The sequence below is a fragment of the Quercus suber genome, unplaced genomic scaffold (genome assembly GCF_002906115.3).
Source record: "Quercus suber isolate HL8 unplaced genomic scaffold, Cork oak 2.0 scaffold_153, whole genome shotgun sequence".
NCBI lineage: Eukaryota > Viridiplantae > Streptophyta > Magnoliopsida > Fagales > Fagaceae > Quercus > Quercus suber.
The window spans coordinates 1,152,636-1,165,030 of NW_027069614.1; the positions used below are offsets into that span (position 1 = coordinate 1,152,636).

The 12,395-nt window shown below is 31.4% G+C and overlaps 4 non-coding genes across 4 annotated transcripts; all 4 read left to right on the forward strand.

Moving 5' to 3' along the window:
• Positions 1–4,953: 4,953 nt before the first annotated feature.
• LOC112026586 (small nucleolar RNA snoR117) lies at positions 4,954–5,031 on the forward strand. The gene has a single exon (XR_002884385.1). It is a non-coding gene; the product is annotated as a small nucleolar RNA snoR117 (small nucleolar RNA).
• Positions 5,032–5,106: 75 nt separating this feature from the next.
• On the forward strand, positions 5,107–5,191 carry LOC112026584 (small nucleolar RNA snoR116). Its single transcript, XR_002884383.1, has one exon. It is a non-coding gene; the product is annotated as a small nucleolar RNA snoR116 (small nucleolar RNA).
• Positions 5,192–6,903: 1,712 nt separating this feature from the next.
• Positions 6,904–6,984, forward strand: LOC112026585 (small nucleolar RNA snoR117). Its single transcript, XR_002884384.1, has one exon. It is a non-coding gene; the product is annotated as a small nucleolar RNA snoR117 (small nucleolar RNA).
• Positions 6,985–9,555: 2,571 nt separating this feature from the next.
• On the forward strand, positions 9,556–9,652 carry LOC112026583 (small nucleolar RNA snoR69Y). The gene has a single exon (XR_002884382.1). It is a non-coding gene; the product is annotated as a small nucleolar RNA snoR69Y (small nucleolar RNA).
• The last annotated feature ends 2,743 nt before the right edge of the window (positions 9,653–12,395 follow it).

Genomic DNA, 12,395 nt, shown 5'->3' on the forward strand with positions numbered 1-12,395 from the left:
ATTGTTGTGAAAATGTTATGAGACTTTGTTGCGGCCATAAAACAACTCTTTGCATTATTGATCTTCAACCAATCGAATGAAAAGGTACGATATGAGTTGCAAGTTGAAAGATATATGCATAAGATAACACCCTGAAGGTCCTTCAATACAAAAGGTAGTCACTTTGCTATCTCAGGCCAACAGAGATATGGTCTTATAGACTCCATTAATCTCTATTATGGGTTGGAAGAGTTTTGGTTATCTGAGGGCAGTATATTATGACAATCATCAGGTGCCTTGAAGGATCGGTTTTGGTTTAATTTAAAGCTTAAAATTCTTTTACAGCTAAAAGTTTGTCACTTGGAAACCAAGGATTCCTTTCGAGATAAAGAAGAAGAAAAAGATAATCGAATTACTGAACGCTTGAAACAATAATACATATCCTTCAATTATCCCACACTGACAAAATACAAGCAAATTTTTCTATTTATAATTTGTTCTAATAGGGTTTACAAGTGCCGAGCTTAGTAACGTAAGCCTATAACTCAATGGGGGCATTAAGATGGTTGAATGTATGTTGGAATTGTTAGGGTGGAATTGGTGAAGTGTTGGTTTGTTATTTCTAGCATGCCCCATGCCCCCTAATCCTTGGGTACTTTCTTCAATGACATGTATCAATCTATGTTTACTTTTTTTAATTATTATTTTCTCAAACATGGTAAAAATTTGTATTTTTTAAAGATGTAAAATGGAAGAAAAAAAAATGCCAAGCTGGAATGGAGTTGGTAGTTTTGTTTTTGTTTTTTTTTTTTTTTTTTTTTTTTTTTTTTTTTGAGAAAGTATGGAATTGGTAGTTGAGGTGGTATAAAAAATAGAATTTTGATATTAATGTTAGTTACGCCAACTTCTATCTAGCATTTAATGGTAAGAATTATTTGACACAATATCAAAAAGATTGGGGAACTAAAATGATGCATTTGAAACATTAGATACCATTTTAACATAATATTATGGACCAAATGGTAATTAACACAAATTATTTGGTGATGAAAGAATATTTCCAAAACAAATTAAATTATATTTATATAGTAAGGAGTTATTGTTTTGCGTTTATAAATATACAAGTAATATATGTGTGTGTGTGTATATATAATTGAAATATACCAATATCAAAATATTTTATTCCATTAAGCAAAGGAGAACACACAAATTTTAAAATATTAAAAAGTTATAGCTAGTCTCATAGCTACTTGTACTAAAAAGGAAAGAACACCTCTAATTTTTTCGATCCTTTTTAAAAGTAGAGAAAAAAAAAATGTACAACTCATCATTTTTTTTATAAAAAAGAAAAAAAAATTTATTTATTCCCCCTTTTGGGGGCTTTTCTCGAACCCTAGGTCATAGTCTAAGTGAACTAAACCTAAGGCCAGCCCTATATCTCAGATGTTGTAAAAATGTTATGAAATTTTGTTATAGCCCTCGACCAACTCTTTGCCCTATTGATCTTCAACCAATCCAATGAAAAGGTAATTCTATAACTTGCAAGTTGGAAGATAAATGCAATTGATAACAACTTGAAAAATCCTAAAAAATACAAAAAGTAGTCACTTAGCTATCTCGGGCCAACAGAATTAATAGACTCAATGAATATCGATTTTGGGCTGTGTGAGTTTTGGGGCAGTATCTTATAATAATCATCAGGCTAGGTGATTCGAAGGATCGGTTTTGGTTTAATTTTCTGCCAACATATGCACGAATTTGTCACTTGCATACCATGGTGACTTTCGAGATATATAGAGAAAGAAAAAGTTAATCGAAGTAGTGAACACTTAAAATAACAAGACGTATCCCTCATTATCCCACACCGAAAAAAATACAAGTAAATTGTTTTATTTTTAATTTGCCGCAATTTGTTTTACGAGTTCCGAGCTTAGCAACGCATGCTTATGATTCAGCGAGGGCATTAAGATGGTTGAATGCATGTTGGAATTGCTAGGGTGGAATGTGGTCTCTAGTGTGCTCTCTCCCTTGGGTTAAAGGACTTCCCTAGTCCTTAAGTTAAAGGACCTACCCCAATCACCACGGTTAGTTAGCTATCTAAAATTCAAAAAATCCTTTTTTTTTGGCCCTCCAAATGGAACCCAAATGCCTCAAGTTGATTTTAAAAATGTAATAAACAAATTAGTCTAGTGGCCCTAGCCCAAATTGATTTTTTTTTAAAAAAACGTATAAAAAAAGGAGTGAGTCTACTATGAGAGTCTTTCGACAACAACGATGAGTTTTTTTCTTTTTTCTTTTTTCTTTTCTAATTACACTGTTAGTTTCTATGAGAGCGACCATCAGCATTAAAATGAAATGAATAAACCCCCAAATGCAACAATTAAGAGATTTTAACGATTATCTAATGGATGATGCGGGCATGTAGCTACTAACAATGACGATAAAGTTGTATATAATGATCAACCATACTTAAAGGAACCCATCCAAGATAACACAAATTTTGGTCTTGATGATTGAGTGTGTTTCTGAAGTTGTTTGAAACATTGTCATTTGCTTTATTTGTTTATTGAGATATTATGTATGCTTTGAGTTGTTTAACTTAGAACTTGGTACATGTAAGTTATAACTTTTGAACTTTGAACTTTGTTTATTTATTTGTAATTTGGTACTTTACTTTTTATTAGTAATTTCATTAATTTGTGTCAAAAATTACTTTTTTTTTTTCATTGTTTCTTTAATATATATATATATATATCATGAATTATAATTATGGGTATTTTTTTAGTATTTCTTTTAATTGAAAAGTAAGATCTTACAATTTTCATGCCAATCCTACAATCCAAACCCCAAACCCTCTCGCCAATCTCGATCCTAACAACCTTGATACCACACTCACCGACTCTCAGATTCTCTCCAACCGTGGCCACATCTCTTCAAGAAACCCAAAATCTCTTTCATCTTCTCTTTCTTCACCATCTTCTCAATGTGTGGGGATGTGAGATTATTGAGATCGTGCTAACATAAAAATAGTGCCATGGAAACAAAGCAAAACCATATTTATGCTCAATTTATGATTTTTGAAGCTACACTATGGTCCCTACAAAACCCATGTGAAATTCTGACTTGGCATGTTAGTATTGGAGGGTTTACACTACATCTTTATCAAATTCAGGCTTTATTGAAATTTATAGATATCACAATATTTTGTTCCAATAAACAAATGACTACATACAAAATTTAAAATTTAAATTCAAATGCTTAAAAATCTTAAGTATATTAAACAAAGGCAAAAGCCTCAATAATCGTGGCGGTTATTTGATTTCTAAATGAGACATGTCTTACATCTAAATAAAAATTAGATGTGATCTTATATTGTACTAAGAAAACAAGTGTAATTTCGCCTAAACAATAAAGTATGTTGACATGAGGAGGGACATATTTGCCAGTTATATCATTAAAAATTGCCTAAATATGAAGACATCTTTCAAACGTATCATAAACTTTATAAAAATATGTAAATCCAAGGAACCCCCCTCCGAGGATCGCATATGAGAATTTTATCTTGTTCAGCTCAAACATAATCAACCAAATATTTGCTAGGACTACCTCAATTAGAAATCAACTCCATCAAATCTATAGCACATTGCAAGATTCGTAGCCTTTATAATAAGCACCCTGTTTAGTGGCATACCTTTCAATTGCATATACTGCTCTAGATGCTAGTGGACTCATCGATTAACCGATGAACTGAATAAAAGTATAAATATAGGCAAAGGTGGGAAGGATGAGAGAGCAAGCAAAAGTGGGGGCAAAGGCATTAACATTCCACCAAAGCAAGCCTTAGAAACTTGTAGGGTATGAATTTGTCTCTTTCGGTATAGATTATCCTAGTATCCTGGCTCATTAGGTCCCAATAATCTTATATGAAATTTGTTAATCCAAACAATCAGAATTAATATTAGAATCCAATAATTAACTCCCAAATCTAACACATGCATCATCTCCCTCCCAATGTAGGACTAATCATATATATCATATATAAAGTCAAAGTTAAGAGAAAATACAATAAAGTTTTCAATTGGAGTCTAATTTTGCACAATGTGTCCCATCTAATTTTAAAATTTTTTGCGCCAAGTGAATTAATCTAGTGCAAAATACAAGGAGTTCAATATAAAATTTCAATGAAAAATTTAATCATGATCTCAAAATTTGATTATTTCATATTTTATTTGAAAAATATAAACATAAAATAAATTTATTGCTTAACAATAACAACATTAATTTAAAAATCTTTTTTTTTTTATCTAAAACAAAACTATCAAGAATGAACATTTTTTTTTGTAGGTCAAATCAAGAAGTAATAATTAGAATAAAAATAATCATAAGTAATATTAAACTTAGGCAAACATGTTAATATGCATCTAATTACATTTATTTTTTTTATAATTCGATTAATTATATATAATTTATGATAAAAATTATATTTAATTTTAAATGCATCTATGCGTACATACGAATTAGTAAAAAATAAGTACTAAGTCCTATATAAGAACTTATAATGTAAGACTCACTCGATTTGGAAAAAAATAATGTCTATATACATATACATTCTCTTTCTTATATCATGGGGATTGTCATTGATGTAGTATCGATCCACACCATGTGAAACCATGTGAAACTGATGCCGCAAATATTGAACCCCAGAAGGCTCTCACTGCAACCATATAAATATTAAGGGCATATCAATTCAATTTAAATAAATAAATAATGATTTCAACTTTTAGGGTAGTTTGGTAAATTCAAATCACGAGTAAGATTAGGGTTTCATCTGCATCACCACTCTACTATATAAACCCCTCTAAGACCAAAACCTCTTCGTCCACACTCACCCAAAACCTCAAAATTTTCATTCAGCCTCTCTCTCTCTCTCTCTACCTATGTGTTTGTGTTCATTGTAAATTTCGTGTTGTATGTGGCCTGTGAAGCATAATATTGTCCGTACCATCTGAGATACCCTCTTTGATGTATACAACTTTTTCAATTCTGAGGCCTCGGATAAATTTCTTTCATTTTTCAAAGCTTTTGAATTCTGGGTTTCGTTTTATTTTATATGGTATGTTGCAATTTAGGCTGTGAAGACTTAATTTTATACCATCAAACTATGAAAGCTCTATGAGGCTTGTTGATGTTACTATAAATCATTGCTGAGCCTTTTATTTTCTCATATACATTGCTAATTAGTGTTTTTATTGAATTTTATTTGAGTTTTCTTTGATGGGTATTTTATATTTTGGGTGTATTTGATGTTATGTATGAGATTATGTGAAAAAAAGGCAACAAATTAGAGTCTCTGATGCGCTTTCTTGATAGCGTTTTTAGCGCTGTACGTTGCTGACAGTGATCTGGGAGCTGAGATTCTGGCAATTGCCTCATGTTTTCTGTAAGGCTTTTGCATTCAGATGTTCCTACATTTATTAATGTGATCTGTTTTTATTGATAAAGTGTCAAGTATTGGCTCAATCATGAGTAGGATTGTTACCCAATTGTTAAAACTAAAACTACACCACACTTTAGTTTGTAGAAATAATTTTATGTAATTAGTTTGAGGTAATGTTCTACTTACATATGAATTGTAGTTATATAGAGTTTTATGGATGTACTTTTTATTGAAAGTTCACTTGCGTAGTTGTTGAAGTTTAAGGTAAACTTACACGGACCGTGTTTAAAATGTGAGTCATTTAACACATGGTATGTATAGAGTGTGGAAATTCTTGATGTGTGACAATCATGGTCCTAAAATTCGTTTGTCAAAAAAATTCACTCTCACTCACACACCCTTCTTTTTGGAAATTAGACTTTGAATAATAATGCTTGGACTACAACTAAAGCCACAACTTTGCCACAAGCTGTGCCATAAAAATTGTGTCTTTTGTTGTGGTTCTAGCATTTTTGTTGTTTAAAAAGCTGTACATGTGCATAAAAAGTGATGTTAAGTAGATTCTCATTTTCACAAATATGTACCATTACTCATTATATGGATTTGTTATTGTGTTTAATATATTACTTGCAATATTTTCCCACATGGGTTGGACCTCACAAATGTGTTCTATCCATGTGAGGTGATGTTGCATGTAACATGTTTCACATCATATCACTTCTATTGTATGAGTTTTAGTAGATTAATATACAAAAATATGACAAATGGCTTCTTAAGGTTATGTATGTTGATTTATTCATGCTTAACAATGGGGTAGTAGTTATACATGTTGATTTATTCATGCTTAACATGTGATTCAGTTAATTTTGTGGTTTTAGTTTCATGTCCATTGATATTCTGATGGTAGAATTCAAATTGAATTTAAATAGTTACTAGTTTTTTCTTTGCTTGATTGGATCAATTTCAATTTTGAGTTCCACCTTATTTTGTTATATGGCAAGGCGAGCTTCTCCTGAAAACTCAAGTAAAAGGCAACTGCAAATAGAAGTCGTGCTTTTTTTGTTTCTTTGCCTCTCATCTTCTCATTCTTGTTTTTTTGAGGTGTGGAAGATGTAATCTGAGCGTGTGGTTTAAAGGAATTATACTTGTTTTGTAATATTGTTATTAACCTTCATGCTATATCGTTTTTTAAATTAGATTTAGTAGAATTTTGTTTAGGCTGAGAATGCTTGGCAAGAAATAAAATTCTTTAATCTTTAGTGTATGCTCTTAAATTTACCCGTTTGTCTTTCTTAAAAAATAAGTTGTTTAAAGTAAGCTGTACCCCAAAAAAGTCCTGCTTTAAAATGCTGTACATAAAAATAGGCCTAGTGAGTGGCTAATGGACTATAAACATATTGTTTATATTGACATTGTGTACTAAATGTGATCTCTTCATCTGGCTTTTACTGCTGTGTTGATATCTTATATAATTCTTTTCTGATAGTGGCCTGTGATGATTCAAATTGTCCGTACCATCTGAGATACATTATCTTTGATGTATTAAACTTTCGCCTTTTCTGAGGCCTTAGGCACTTCTCTATGTTGCTTTATAAGCCTTTTTTTTATGAGGTTTGTATATTAGTTTTTTGTACCTATAGTTTTGATATTGGTATGGTTTATTTGTTTGCTTGGTTGAAAACTATAAGAATGTGTTATGTGTTATGTGTTTAGTAACGTGGAAGGCAACAAATTAGAGTCTCTGATGCGCTTTTTTGATAGTGTTTTCGGTGCTGTACGTTGCCAATAGTGAAACTGGAGCTGAGAATTTTGCATTTGCTTTTTTCCAAAAAGGCTCATGCTTTCCAATGTTCCAACATAAGTTTATTGTTATTATATCTTTTTGCTAATATATTATTGCTGAATTTGTGGACATGATTTATGATGAAGATCTATTACAATACTTTTGAGTGCAAATGGTATGTGGCATTTGGGAACAGACTTTAAAATACCTTGATGCATGAATGTGACAGTTATAGAATGCTAGTCTATTGAGACATTGTGTTTTCATGTGCTCATGTTGCTATGTGTTGTTTGGTCCATGTATAACAGAGTGGTGTTGCTTGCTTGTAACCAGGCTAGTGTGAGCTGCTTCTTTTGTCTTGTGCTGATTGAATATAGTTCTTGGCATTGCATGTTGATTGTTGTAGTGATAAATTTGGTGGAAAACTTATTTGTTTATGTGATCATATCTTTTGTAACAATTCTTTGTTGTCGCTATTCTGATACGGAGTGGTAGATAATCATTTTTACATCTCCACCATTCACAGTTGACCACAACAGAGTTGTGGTAAAAGTTGTGGCACAATAATTGTCTCTACAATCCTTCTTCTTTTGTAAGAAGAATTCTATTACGACCCTTTGTGTCACAGCTTTGCTACAACTTTGATGTGACAAATTGTGAATGGTGAAGAAAAAGTGATTAGTCATTTTGAAATGGTTGCTGCAACACTTATTTCACGTGGGGTTGGATCTCATGCTTGTGAGGTTCACATCAATGTGAGGAGGTTTTTTTGTAAATACACACACAACTTTAGAAATTCTAGCCGCAACTTTTGACTTTTTGAGTTTATTTTTTGATCTCTCACATCAATGTTTGGTTTTTTTTTCTTTTTTCATCATTCATCACACTTCAATCAATTTTTGTCACGCATCACTTAAAATATTCCAATTTCACCAACCCCACTCGTGACTTTGTTTCAAAAAAAAAAAAAAAAACTCAAAAAGTCAAAAATTGTGGCTGGATTTTTAGAAGTTGTGTTTATTTACAAAAATGTTACAAAATCTCAAAACTTTGTTTCCATTACTTGAAAACGCTTAAAAATGTGTTTTCAATTTTTATAATTAATTCAATTTTTATAATTAAGCACGCACGTATTTTGAATTATGGGTGATAGAAATGGAAAATCCAAACAAACTCCTAAATCTCCTTGGTAGAAGCAACCATGATATGTATAATCACATCTCATACATGGGATGCTCCCATGTGAGAGAGATGTTATGCCATCATAGGTTTTTCTCCCTTTCTTTATTGAATCTGTTCTAATTGTAACAAGATTCTCAAGTCATTATAATGATGTAGCATTTTGAAATATGCTTGTTCCTTGATGCATTTGTGAGATTATTTTAGTGAATTTTTTATAGAATGAAATGGTTGTTGGCAGCATATATTGGTTCTTGTGATTTTTTTTTTTCTTGAAGTTTTTTGCAACTGAAAACACCTTTTTTTTTTTTTTTTTTCTCTTGCTACGCCTTCTGTTCATATATATTGTAATAGACTATAAATTCAATAAGACCCGGCAATCCCTCCCCTTGAATGAGATGGTTTCTTTTGTACTGGTTGCTACAACATTTCTTTCACACGGTTGGATCTCGTGTTCGTGAGGTTCAAATCAATGTGAGAGGGATATTGTATACAATTGTTACCCAAGATAATAAATCTTCTTGAGGTGGTATCATGCATAACCATGATATAAAACATATCTCTTACATGGGATAAACTTAACATTCATTCCAATGTGATAGGGGTGTTATATATCACAGTTATAAAATTTTACCTCTTCCATGTTTTTATTGAATTTATTCCCATTGTAGCTAGGTTCTAACATCTAACAACATTTAAGTCATTGTAACTCGCAAGAAGTTTAGTCCGTAATGATTTGTCAACTATTTGCTTTTAGGTTTTTTTCCCCTTGTATTAACGCATGAGTTAATGCTACTTGTTGTTAGGTATTCCTTAAATGTATTTTACCTCATAATGTAATTTCTGATGATGACAAGCAATAATCATGTTGTCTGATTTTGCTTGTGTTTAAAATACTATTGTATGAGCACTCGTGTTGGAAAATGTAAACTATTCATGCTTTGTTTGGCATGTTATGAGGAATAAGTATTTTATTTGCCTTTTGTCCGATTTTACTGTAGATTTTCTATTTGAGATCCTTGTTTCCCTCGGAAAGATTATCTTTGTATACATTTTCTAATCTCCTTAATTTTCTGCAACCCCTTTTTTGATGGCCATTTTTTTTTACGTAAAATTTTCTACATTGATGGTTTGAGATGCTTTTTAAAAAGAGATGTTTGAGTTTTTTCTTTGTTGAGGATGTTGAGATGATGATAAATGTTTAATCCCAGCTCATTATGAGACCTTTCGAGGTCTGGGAATGTAACCATCCATATGTATCTGATCCTCTATTTCATTTATCTTATGTCCTTAATCATGGCACCTCTTATTTACACTTGTTTGTCAGAGTTGTCTCAAATTTGTTTGAGATTTTCTCAAACGAGATAGTGTGCTTTCAGTTAAAATGTTTTATTTAGTGGTTCATTTTGTGGGTCTATTGTTGTATGTGGTTAAAAAAAAATGCAAAAATCAATCTCTTCATCTTATTGTGAAATCATCTCATATGACAGCTTTATTTTTGTTCCGTATCAGACAGCTAATTTTCAGTGGGAATCCGACTCTTTTGGGTCTATCAGTAAATTATTGAGGAGTTTTTACTATGGGAAACCTTAACTGGTTGTTAAGGTGCAAAAAAGAAGACCAAGAAAAAGACAGAAAAGAAAGTTAAAAAAAAAAAAAAGACATTGAGTGGTACTTATAAAATTGAAAAAAATGAGATAAAGCTATAAAAAAGGTAAAGGTTGGGTTAACAGATACCTTGTTTGTTAATGACAATTTTTTTACTTTCTTTTGCAGCTTTATGTCATTTTTTTCAACTTCAAAAGTACTTTTATGTAATTTTCTTTTCATTTTATCTCATGTTTTTTAGGGGTTGTGAACGGATGCCAGCAACAACTATCTTGAAAATTGTCATACAATTGTTTTTATTTTTTCGGCCATTTGGATAATGTAAACAAGCACCACAAGACAAAATAATTAACAAGCACAAGGTTTTTTTTTTTTTTTTTAATAACTATAAAAGCCAAACAATTTTGCTAGTTAGCAATGTTGTAAATTATTTTGAAAACTAGCAACTCGAGTATTTTAGACTTGATTTATTGTAGCAATTGAGTTTAAAAGACTAGATTTTAATTGAGTTTAAAAGACTAGATTTTTGTGTGCTGGCAAAACTAAGATGGACTAAAAAATTCACGTGAAACTCGAGTCTTTAAGACTTGATTTCTTGTTCACAATTTTCTTCCTTCATTCTCTCTCTCTCTCTCTCTCTCTCCTTTTTTTTTTTTTTTTTTTTTCATTTTTTTGCGGTCTGTTGTACCACTCCCTTCTTCCAAGCCCCTAAAAACCCAAGACAATTCTTCTCTTCTCATCTAAATCCATTTTTAAAATTTCCAAACCCAAATCACACCATCCAATCACGATCTCAATCGGAGCAAAAACAATCCAAATCGGCACTGTTGTGCTCATGTTAGAAGGAAATTTGCCAGTTGTTCCTTCAAAATCATCTCAAACCTGAAATCACGTATCTTATCACCTCAGAACCCAAAGGTCACTTTGAGAACTCAATTTGCTATAGCTGACAATTCACGTCTAAGCAAACTTTGAGTTATTACTTTCGCTAAATAGTTTAAAAACCGTTGCTAACTGAAATTTAAATTATTTGACTTTTATAATAAATAAATAAAAAAAGCCAGCACAAGCACCGAAAGACAAAATAATTAACAAGTACGAGCACCGAAAGAAATAGTAATTAACAAGCACCGAAAGGTTAAATAATTATCAGAAAAACTTTAAAAAAGTTGTTGACGGCCCACATCATCATTTAATTTGAGAATATTGTGACACGCATTTACTGTTCATCAAATTATTGTAATATTACTATTTACTTTTGTACTCTGTATAAGTATCTTCCCTTGGTTGTTTGCATCAGTCATCAGCCATAGCTCTAAGTTTTCTCCATGCTTTCTACACCCTTTTGTAATCCAGAAAATCATTAGTTGAATCCAGTACCATCTTCCATCAGAAATCTTTCCTTTGTAATATTTGAAGAATTGAATTCAGTTTCAACACTAGATTCTATTACACAAAATAGGTTCAAGTAAGTCTTCAATTTGCTTCTTCTATTGTCATTTTGTCCTCCAAATCTTCATCACTCTTGTTTCATTGTTGCTCACTTGTTCTCTTCTTAGTAGTGAGTGTTGGGTTTATTTGTTCTAAATTGTTGTTTAGTTAATTCTTCTTCTTCTGGGTCTGACATGTCGAACCAAAGTGATACAGTAAATAATGAGGAGATGAATATTGGAAGAAATCTAAAAGATTGGAAAATGCCTTCAGTACCTATTAATCAAATTTATAAGCAATCTATTTTTTCTAAATTTTCAATTAAGTCAGATTATAAAATAAAAACTTTTGAAAGAACCTTCTCTTTAGAAAATGAGAATGAGTCAATACAATTATTCGATGAGGAATTAATGGATATGCAATGGAAGTATTCATTTATTCATATTGGATTAGTTCAAGTAGCAGTTAAGCCACTAACAAGACAGGGATTAAATACAAGCGTATCTTTATGTTTAAGAGATGGTAGACACCTTAGATTTGATGACGCTCTATTAGGAATGATTGAAACATCTTTATATGAAGATCCAATTTATTTTAATTGTTTTCCAAATTATTGTTTAGCTATGTCTGACCCACACTTATTGCGTGGATTAGAATTGGATATTAAAATTAATAATAATTTGAGGAGAGGATCACAACCTTTAACAATACTGTATAGGATTTGTTGTAAATTGATGAAATCTATATTAGAACCAAAAGCATTAGATAGAAGCCCAAAAGGTTACACTTCGTTAGTACAAACAAATGCTAGGAAGTATAGTGTTCAAATTCCTAAGAAAATTGAATGGAATCAAAATACACTTCCAAATCAATCCATGCCTGAAACAGTTGAACCTGCTCCTAAAATTGAAGATAATGTAGATGATGATTGTAATGTATCACAAAGGTCAGATGGTAAAGTGGCTATTTCCTTTCAAC